The sequence below is a fragment of the Monodon monoceros genome, unplaced genomic scaffold (genome assembly GCF_005190385.1).
Source record: "Monodon monoceros isolate NGI ecotype Baffin Bay Population unplaced genomic scaffold, NGI_Narwhal_1 Super_Scaffold_18, whole genome shotgun sequence".
NCBI lineage: Eukaryota > Metazoa > Chordata > Mammalia > Artiodactyla > Monodontidae > Monodon > Monodon monoceros.
In genome coordinates, this window is record NW_021703774.1 from 23,122,556 (window position 1) to 23,132,582 (window position 10,027).

Here is a 10,027-nt window from a genome sequence, read left to right on the forward strand (position 1 = left end):
AACACACAGTAAAAGAATATGAATCAGAATAACCTCCTCTGTTTGCTAGCGCTTAGTGGTTTGCTGGGTGTATTTACACGATTCAGCTCGTCTCAGCCATTCCCCAGGACGTGCCCCTAACGGCCCAAGCGCAGGATGGCAGAAGGTGGTGGTTTGTTCTCAGGGGTCTGTGGTGTAGCCCCGTGTGGCTTGTGTGCAGCTTTAAAATCTGAAGTCTGGTGTCCTCTTAAATCATCATGAGGATTTCTCATTCTACTCCATACTAAGTCCGTGTTGACACAGATGTAAAAACAACACGCTAAATGATGTTCTCGGAGTAAAACAGAGGCACCTGTTGATCCTGCAGTCAGAGAGACAGGGACGCCTCCAACTAACCTCAGCCCAGCCCGGGGGGGATGCTTACTACTGTTGCGATGCCAGGGAGATAGTGCAAGTGATCCCTAGGGGCTCCCTGGGTGAAGTACGATCCCTCTCCTGTGAACAGCGAGGAGGGACCAGCCTAGTTCCCTGGCTCCGGAGTGGTAGGGCTGCCGCTTCATTCCAGCTCTTTGGACTCTCCTGATCCAAGGCTTGTGCAACCGGCCTGACCAGCAGGGAGCCATGGGTACAAAACAGGAACACTCTTCCTCTTTCTGCCCAGCCTTGGGAGTACAGCAGGGAGGTTTTTTTGCCGAGAGATGGGCAGTAAGTGGCTTTTTCTTCCATGGTTGGAGCAAGTTGCAAAGACAAAGAACAAACCCTCAGTAATTTAGTTTTGATCATCTTGGGAGTTGCCAGTGGACTTCTGGAGGCCTGAGTGACAGCTGCAGAAGGGCACCCTGCCCCACTTCCCTCCCACCAGCTCTGGTCTTCTGATTTTATCCATTTTAGTTAACCCCCAGCCTCCAAAACACCTTGGGAGAGCCTTCTGTGGGGCCTGCAGGCCCTGATGACCCAGCTACACTGGCTTGGACCCAGGGCTTCTTTGGGCATGCTCTCATGCCAAGGATCTGTAGAGGCCCTCTTACCATCCTCTGCTTAGCTCACTCACCTTCACTCCCCGTGCCCTCCATAAAACATTTTCGACCAGGGATCGAACCTGCGTCCCCTGCAGTGGTCTTAACCACTGGCCCACCAGGGAAGTCTCATGCCCTCTGTAAAGTGTAACCACCCAGAACCCACCAGAACCCTGCACACTTTTGCCTCCATACTTGACATGTTTTTTAAAAAAAATTTATTTATTTATTTGGCTGCATCAGGTCTTAGTTGCGCACGCAGGACCTTCGTTGCGGCATGCGGGATCTTTCGTTGTGGTGCGTGGGCTTCTCTCCAGTTGTGACACGTGGGCTCTAGAGCGCGCAGGCTTAGCTGCCCCGCGGCATGTGGGATCTTAGTTCCCCGACCAGGGATCAAACCCTTGTCCCCTGCATTGGAAGGAGGCTTCTTAACCACTTGACCACCAGGGAAGTCCCGACCTGTATTTTTTACCCAGAATCAGTTGTTCCCAAACCTGATTGTGATTTGTTATTGCACTTAACGTAATTTAATTAATATCATGTAAACTGGTAAAATCTGAGTGTAAAAGGTTTTTTTGGAAAGTAACCTAAATGCTTTGGAGAGATTTAATAAAGGCAAATCATACAAAAAAATTTTTAGATGTAGATGAGAGGAAAAGATAGGGGGAAAGATACTGAAGAGCCAGGATTCTGAACTCAGATTGCCTCACAAGCGTCTTTACCACTTCCCCTCACTTTAAAGAAATGGAGACTGGAAATCCTCAGGGATAAATTACGGACATCCTTCCTGTGAGAAGAGGACTCATAACTCCCAATGACAGATCTACAAGCACAGCCTTGACTCCACAGTAAAGGAATGGAGGAATATTTATGTGATTTACATAACAATAAAATGTTTAAGGGACACTTCATTTTAAGTAATTTCACTCTTTGTTTTGATTAACACAACGGCTTCCAGGTTTGAAAGTGTTGGATAAGAGGGCTCTGACACACTGCATTATGGGAGGATGGCGGAGTGCTGCCTTGCCAGACCGCTGGAATTCAGAGAATGAGGCCCATGGGAGCCTGTGGAATCAGTAGTACTTGGACTAAGTCTTAAAGGAAGGTCAGCTCTGGGGGCCACCATTTTCATAGAGCCACGTTCCTTTTCTTACTGATCCTCGTTGTGCAGGGCCTACTCCTCCCATTCAGGCATGAGCAACATCAAAGCAGGGACTAGATGTGGTTTTGCCCCCCATTGTGTCTCCATAGCGCCTGGCACACAGGCTCTCAGCTAACATCGGCCCATGAATGAATAAATGAAAGGGTCTCATGAACACCAGAGAGGTTCCTAGGTCACCTGTGTGTGTTTTAAGAGGGACTTGATTTTTTTTAGAGCAGTCTTAGGTCCACAGCAAAATTGAGAGGAAGATACGGAGGGTTCCCACATACACCTGCCACCACACAGGCTTGGCCTCCCCATTACCTACATCCCCAGCAGAGTGATACATGTGTCACAACTGATGAACCTCTATCGACACATCATCATCACCCAAAGTCCATAGTTTACATCAGGGTTCATTCCTGATGTTGTATATTCTATGGGTTTGGACAAATGTATAATGACATGTATCCATCTGTATAGTATCATACAGAGTGTTTTCACTGCCTTAAAAATTCTCTGTGCTCTGCCTATTTATCCCTCCTTCCCCCAACTCCTGACCACCAGTGATCTTTTTACTGTCTCCATAGTTTTGCCTTTCCCAGAATGTCATAGAGTTCGAATCACACAGTATGCAGCCTCTTCAGATTGTCTCTTTAACTTAGTAATATACAGTTAAGATTCCTCCATGTCCTTTCATAGCTTGATAGCTCCTTTTTTTTAAGCATTGAATAATATTCCATTGTCTAGATGTACTACAGTTTAGTTATCCATTCACCTACTGAAGTTTTGTTGCTTCCAAGTTTTGACAATTATAAATAAACAGCTTTACAGTGCTATAAACAGTGTACAGGTTTTTGTGCGGACGTAAGTTTTCAACTCATTTGTGTAAATACCAAGGAGCGCGATTGCTGGATCATATGGTGAGAGAATGTTTAGTTTTGTAAGAAACTGGCAAGCTGTCTTCCAAAGTGGCTGTACCACTTTGCGTTCCCACCAGCAGTGAATGAGAGAGTTCCTGTTATTTTTACATTCTCGCCAGCATTTGATGTTGTCAGTGTTCCAGGTATTGGCCATTCTAATAGGTATGTAGTACTGTCTCATTATTGCTTTAATTTACACTTCCCTGATGGCATGTGATGTAGAGCATCTTTTCACATGCCCGTTTGCCATCTGTATATCTTCTTTGGTGAGGTGTGGTTACCTGTGTTTTAATGAGTCCAAATCTTAATCTTCTGATGGTAGAACAAGAAGGAATGTTCTGAGAACTCTCCCTTGGAGCTACCTGGAAACTGCCTGATGAAGTGGCATCGTCACTGATGTTTACTTTACCTGTCCTGTTTCACTTATCACATCGGGCACCCACACTGCCCCCGACTTAGCATGTAGAGCATAGGAGCTAATATAGACCAGCATGTAGAGCATAGGAGCTAATATAGACCAAAGTCCCTTGGTCAATATGAAGTGTTAAACAAAAAGGTAGAACAGATATTAGGTATTAGTATATTATAGTACCAGTGGAGTCCCTGATTTTAAAAAAACCTCATTAAAAAGTCAGCTAGACTAGGGAGCAGTTATTTGCATTATAAGAACGTCTTCTCTTTGCAAATAAAGCCTACAGAGGTAGATTAAAAAGTAGTCTTCTCTAGCAACTTTAAAAATGCAGTGTAATTTACAGTTAAAAAATATTTTCTGAATTTAGAAGTAATTATTGTAAGGCCAAATCTGTCGGATCAATCTATGTTTGTGTGTGCTTGTATGTGTGTGGTGAGTGTGGGGTTGTTCCTGAACAGGCTTTTGGTTCCTCTGATGGGGTCATAGACTTGGCCATACACGTCCAGAGCTCAGATCATGTCCCTCAGAGCTGGGTATATCTGTAAAATAGGCATAATAAAACTGTGAGCAGCGTTGGGAAGATATATGTGAAGTGGGCTGAATAATGGCCTCCAAAGATATTAGACCATAATCCCTGGAACCTGTAAATTTTAAATTATTTGGGAAAAGGATCTTTGCAGTTATGATTAAGTAAAAGATCTTGAGCTGGGGAGACTATTTTGAATTACCTGAGCGAGCTCTAACTATGATCACATATGTCCTTATTAGAGGGAGACAGAGGGAGATTTGATCACACACAAAGGAGAAGGTGATGTGAAGATGGAGGAAAGAGATTCGAAGATGCTGGCCTTGAAGATTGGAATGATGTGGCCACAAGCCAAGGAATGCTGACTTGTGGATTCTCTCCTAGAGCCTCTGGAAGGAGTGTGGCCCTGCTGACACCTTGATTTTGGCCCAGGGACACTGATTTCAGATGTCTGGTCTCCAGAACCCCGAGAGAATACATTTCTGTTGATTTAAGCCACTAAGTTTGTGTAGTTTTTGATAGTAGCCATAGGAAACTTTATACAATATATAAATCAAATAGCACAGTGCCTGGATGAAGAAAGTGTTTAGGAATCCAACAGATCTTGGTTTGAATTATCTCCTCATCCACTTGCTATGTAACTTTGGAGAAATTATTTAATCTCCGTCTAAACCTTAGTTTTTTCACCTGTAAAGTGGGAATAACAGCAACTGTTTCACAGGATTATTATGATGATTAAAGCAAAAAATGTACAGTGTTTAGGATAGAGCAGAATTTCCCAGCCTTGGCACTATTTTGGGCTGGATAATTCTGTGTTGTGCTGGGCATTGTAGGATGTCTAGCAGCATCCCTGTCCTTTACACACTCAGTGCCACGGTACACCTCACCACAGTGGTGATACTCAAAAATGTTCCCAGACATCGCCACATATTCCCTGGGGGGAAAAATTGCCCTAGTTGAGAGCCACTGGTGTGGAGCCTGACTCATAGAAAGTGCTCAACAGACAGTAAATATTATTATTTGCTGAATGAGTGGGTCTTTTAGGAGGGAAGTGGAGCATGGTGCTTAAGAGCATGGGCTCTGGTCTCAGACTGTCCGGGTTCTGATCCCAGCTGTTCCACTTACCAGCTCTGTGACCTCAGGCACATTACTTAACATCTCTATGCCTCTGTTTCTCATCTGTAAAAAGGGAAAAGAATACCTACTTCATAGGGCTACTGTAAGGATTCGATGAGATGATCCAGATCCAGCATTTAGAATGGAGTCTGTCATGTTGTAAACGTCAGTAATAATAATAATAACAATTGCTACCGTTATTTGCTATCTCTGAACAAGCAGTTGGGAATCAGAATGTGAGCACAGCTTGGATGGGTCTTGCCCAAGAATGAGGCAGCCCTTCCTAACTTTACCCTCAATCCCAGCTCTGCAGTAAGTCTGTGCAGCTTGCCTCCTGTCCCAGCAGCTTCTTGGGGGCCTGGTCATGGCAATTAATTGATCACTGCATTTAGAAGGAGTCCGTGTCATGGGCAGAATTTGCCCATACTACTGTTTTCATACTGGCCTGGTCAGCCCTCTGCAGAGGTAGTGCATGGGCAGAGGGCAGTCCTGTCCTCCAGGCTTCTCATATAGAGGTGGCTCTGAGGATGCTTGAGGCCAGACATATGGCCAAGGGGGCCAGGATTCCATGTTTAATAGTAAAGATAGGGACACTAACGTTCCTTGCGGGGTACTGACCCAGGCACTATATGTGTGCTGGGAACTTAAATTCCTGCTGTCTGGTACCTCAGAGCCAAATAGGAATACAGACAAAAAAACATGGACAAGTGCTCACAGGACCGTGATCTAAATATGCTGATGGCGGAGGCACAGGTGCCTGGCATGCATCTAGGGCAGTAGGTAACCCCATTCTGGGGTGCTGGATTAATCAGGGTCTGGTTCAGCTGCATAAAACAATAATATACAAAATAACAGAGGCTAAGAAAATTTATTTCTCTCTTACTGCAAAAGCAGTCTTGAGTTAGGCAGCCCAGGGTGATAGGATGCACCGTCAGCTGTTAAACCCTAGTCCACACCTTAATGTTCCTTAACCCCAGGCATTGTTTAAAAACTAAACATTTTTTTTTATTGGTAACTATATTCTTTTTTTGTTGTTCTTTTCTTTTTTTTTTTGAATTTTATTTATTTATTTATTTTATACAGCAGGTTCTTATTAGTTATCAATTTTATACATATTGGTGTATATATGTCCATCCCAATCTCCCAATTCATCCTAAAAACTAAACTTAATTTTAACGGACTTGATCCCTATCCTAAACTTAACCCTAACTCTAACCCTAACTTCAACCCAACCCTAATCCTAACCCTACTCTAACCTGATTCCTAACCTTACCCTTCATGCTAACCCTACCCCTACCTCAAACTCAACCTGAATGCCAACTCTAGCCCCGATCTCCCTCTAATATTAACCCTAACTGTAACCCTGCCCTAATGTTAACCTTAACTTTAACCCTAAATCCAGTCACAACTCCAACCTTGTATTAGTCAGGTTCTCCAGAGAGACAGAACCAATTAGATGTGTATATATAAAGAAAGATGTATTTTCAGGAATTGGCTTACATGATTATGGAGGATGGCAAGTCCAACATCTGCAGGAAGAGCTGGTGTTGCAGCTCAAGTCCAAAGGTTGTCTGCTGGCAGAATTCCCTCTTGCTCAGGAAAGGTCAGTCTTATTCTATTCAGACTGTCAACTGATTGGATGAGGCCCACCCACAGTATGGAGGGCAATCTGTTTCACTCAAAGTCACTGCTTTAAACATTAATCTCATGCAAAAACACCCTCACTGGGACTTCCCTGGTGGCACAGTGGTTAAGAATCTGCCTGCCAATGCAGGGGGCATGGGTTGCATTCCTGGTCCAGGAAGATCCCACATGCCACAGGGCAACTAAGCCTGTGCGCCACAACTACTGAGTCTGTGCTCTAGAGCCCACGAGCCACAACAACTGAGCTCACATGCTGCAACTACTGAAACCCACATGCTCTAAGGCCCGTGTGCTGCAACTGTTGAAGCCTGCACTCCTAGAGCCTGTGCTCCACCACAAGAGAAGCCACCACAATGAGAAGTCCATGCACCACAACGAAGAGTAGCCCCTGCTCGACGCAACTAGAGAAAGCCTGCACACAGCAACGAAGACCCAATGCAGCCAAAAATAAATAAATAAAACAAATAAAAAATTATATAAAAAAACAAAACCAAAAACACCCTTACAGACACAGACACATTCAGAGTAATGTTTAATCACATATCTGGCCCACCATGGCCCAGCCAAGTTGACACGTAAAATTAACCTTCACAAACCTCAACCCAAATCCCAGCCCTAATCCTAATCTTCTCCACAAAGAGTCCATTCTCCCTACCAAGCTGATACCTCTGCAGATAGGCTGGTTGACATGATGAAAGAGGTCCACTTGGTGGGTGAAGTGGGTGTGGATACAATGGGTCTCATGAAGCCAGCCTGCCTTGGCACAGGGGGTTAACAGCCAGCGGGGAGGGGAGTGCAGAACTACAGCAGGAACGTTATGTTCTCAGACCCAGGCCCACCAGGCAGCATGAACACTGGTGGTATTGCTGTATAAAGTGGTGTAACTTCAGAATGCTGTGTTACCATTTGGCCTTCATGTTGAGTTTAAGTACAATCGTAGCAAACTCTGCTGATTTTTATTTCACAGGCTTAGATTTAATGGCTTTTGAATTCGTCTTCTCAACCCATGTAAATTATCTACTGTGGCCTCAAATCCAGCAATTTTTATAAGAGGACTGTGGTGTTTTTTGTTTTTTTTTTTCTTTTGAGGACTGTAATTTTTGTAGGAGGATTTTATACCAGCTTCTGTTAGCACTGGCTCACTGGGCATGGACCCAATAGAAGATTCAAATGAAGAATGAAAGAGCATTAGTGAAATTCATAGGAACAAGGAACACTTTTTAGAGAGCAGAAGAAAAGCAATAGATGGCCCTGTTTTGGTACAATTCAACAAATGTTTTTTTGGATACATGCAAAGAACTGGGATTGGCACTGCTAGAAATCAAATACAAGAGAAATGGTTACCAGGCATGGGGATGGGGAAACTGGAGAGGAGGTGGCAGGATCAACACACAAATCACTTCCCACACCCTCATTCTGTGCTTCAGTGTTACAGTATCAGAAAGGCCTTCCTGTGCACTCTACGGAAAAAGACAACCCTCCTGTATGAGTCCGGGTCCCACGGGAAACAGAAGGTACATTCCACAAGGATTTTGAAGAACATTAATGAAGAGCTGGGAGTAGGGAAAAGAAACTAGGGATAGTGAGGCACCCAGGGACCAGCTTCACTGAGAAGCTGTTCCCAATCCCAGGCCTGAAGAGGTAGGAGGAGGGAATGGGAGTCTCAGCATCTCGTTGGAGCTGGAGTGGCCTGAGAGGCACTGCTGTCTAGAGCTGCAGTCCTGAAGGGATGCAGCCCCTGCCAGGACCGAGGACAAGAGGAAGCTGAGAAGACATTCCCTCTCCTCCCACCAATGGTGTGTTGAAACTGGCTTATCCTGGTTCATCAGGGCCCACGGTAAGCATCTCTTTCCAACTCCGACATCAAGATGGCTGTTTGAAATCTCTCAAGGTGGAGTATTTACACCACAGAAATGGGCAAATGCTACAAATCAGGTTGCTTTTCCTTGGACAGCTGGTTGATAAACATTTACTACCACACCACTTCCCCCCACTCTCACATCTCCTCTTTCTGCCTAAGCCAATAGGAAGGCAGAGGGCGAGGGAGCTTGGGTGAAAGAAGCCTTGTAGGCCAGTCCCTGGGGCATGGAAGAGGGCTGAGAGGGAGGACGATGGGTGAATTGTATGGGAGGGAGGGACGTAAGCAGAGAATAACCGGCACAGCCCACTGTCACTTTTGATCCCTTTACCCTGCTCTAATTGTTTTAAGGAACTCATCACCACCAGCCATATTGCAGGTTCATGGTTGACCACCTGGCTCTCTCCCTAGAAGGGAAGCTCTTGGAGAAAAGGGACTTTGTTTTCTTTTCTAACATGTCTTTAGTACTTCCAACAGCAGCAGATTCTCAGTAACTTTTTTTTTTAAGTTTCAGATTATTTATTAATCAGTGTAAACCCCAACACAATACAGCAGCATGATCACGCACTGAGAGGGGAGCTATTTCCTGGTCAAGTGCAGAACTGTGCAGATGGCTTCTGGAAGACCTTCATTCTAAGCAGCTTTATAGCGAAACGTTTCATTTAGAAGTCTGGACCTTCTTTCTTCACTTTGCTGTAATCTACATTCACTGGGTAGAACTTGTATTAATCATCGGGGCCTACTTTGTTCCAGGGTTCTGGGTTATTCTTTCTGTCCCAACTGACATCTGGGTTGAACAATGCCAGGCTCCAGACATACAGTGCTGCTCCAGTACCTCCTGCTCCAATAAATACGAAGAGGGGGATCAGGCTAGGCTGATTCTTGGCCTGACCAATGATCTGGCGGAGCACGGTTGTGACACAGGCCTCGAGTAAATAATTTTGTTGAATGAAAGAGTATAAGGCAGAATTTAAGTGGCTTAAGAGAAGTGCTGGGTTATGCAGAGGAGAGATTCCATCTAGCATGGAGTGTGAGGCACCCGTGCAACACCCAGAGAGAAAGGTCTAGCAGGCAGGTGGAGAAATAGAGGTTAGGGTTGAAGATACAACCTGATTGAGGGTTGTGTCAGATTGAGGGCCTGATCATGGAGGATACCAGTCTGCTGGATATCACTGGAAGAACGTCAAAGGAGGGGACAACGGCCAAAGACAAGCCAAAGGAGAGGGGAAGGGAGAACCAAGGAAGCAGACAGAGAAGGTCCAGACAGAGAAACAGGCAAATGAGCATGAGGTGTGGAATTTAAGGAAGGAGCGTGTCAGAGAGAAGGAAGTGAGTGATGCCAGTAAAAATTGGCATTTAGTGAACACTCAACCCATATTTGTGCTGAATGAGGTTGAAATGAAGCCTGAGGT

General features: G+C 44.9%; 1 pseudogene; it reads right to left on the bottom strand.

Annotated features, from left to right (window-relative positions):
• Nucleotides 1–9,277: 9,277 nt before the first annotated feature.
• LOC114897811 lies at nucleotides 9,278–9,640 on the bottom strand (annotated as a pseudogene).
• Nucleotides 9,641–10,027: the final 387 nt, after the last annotated feature.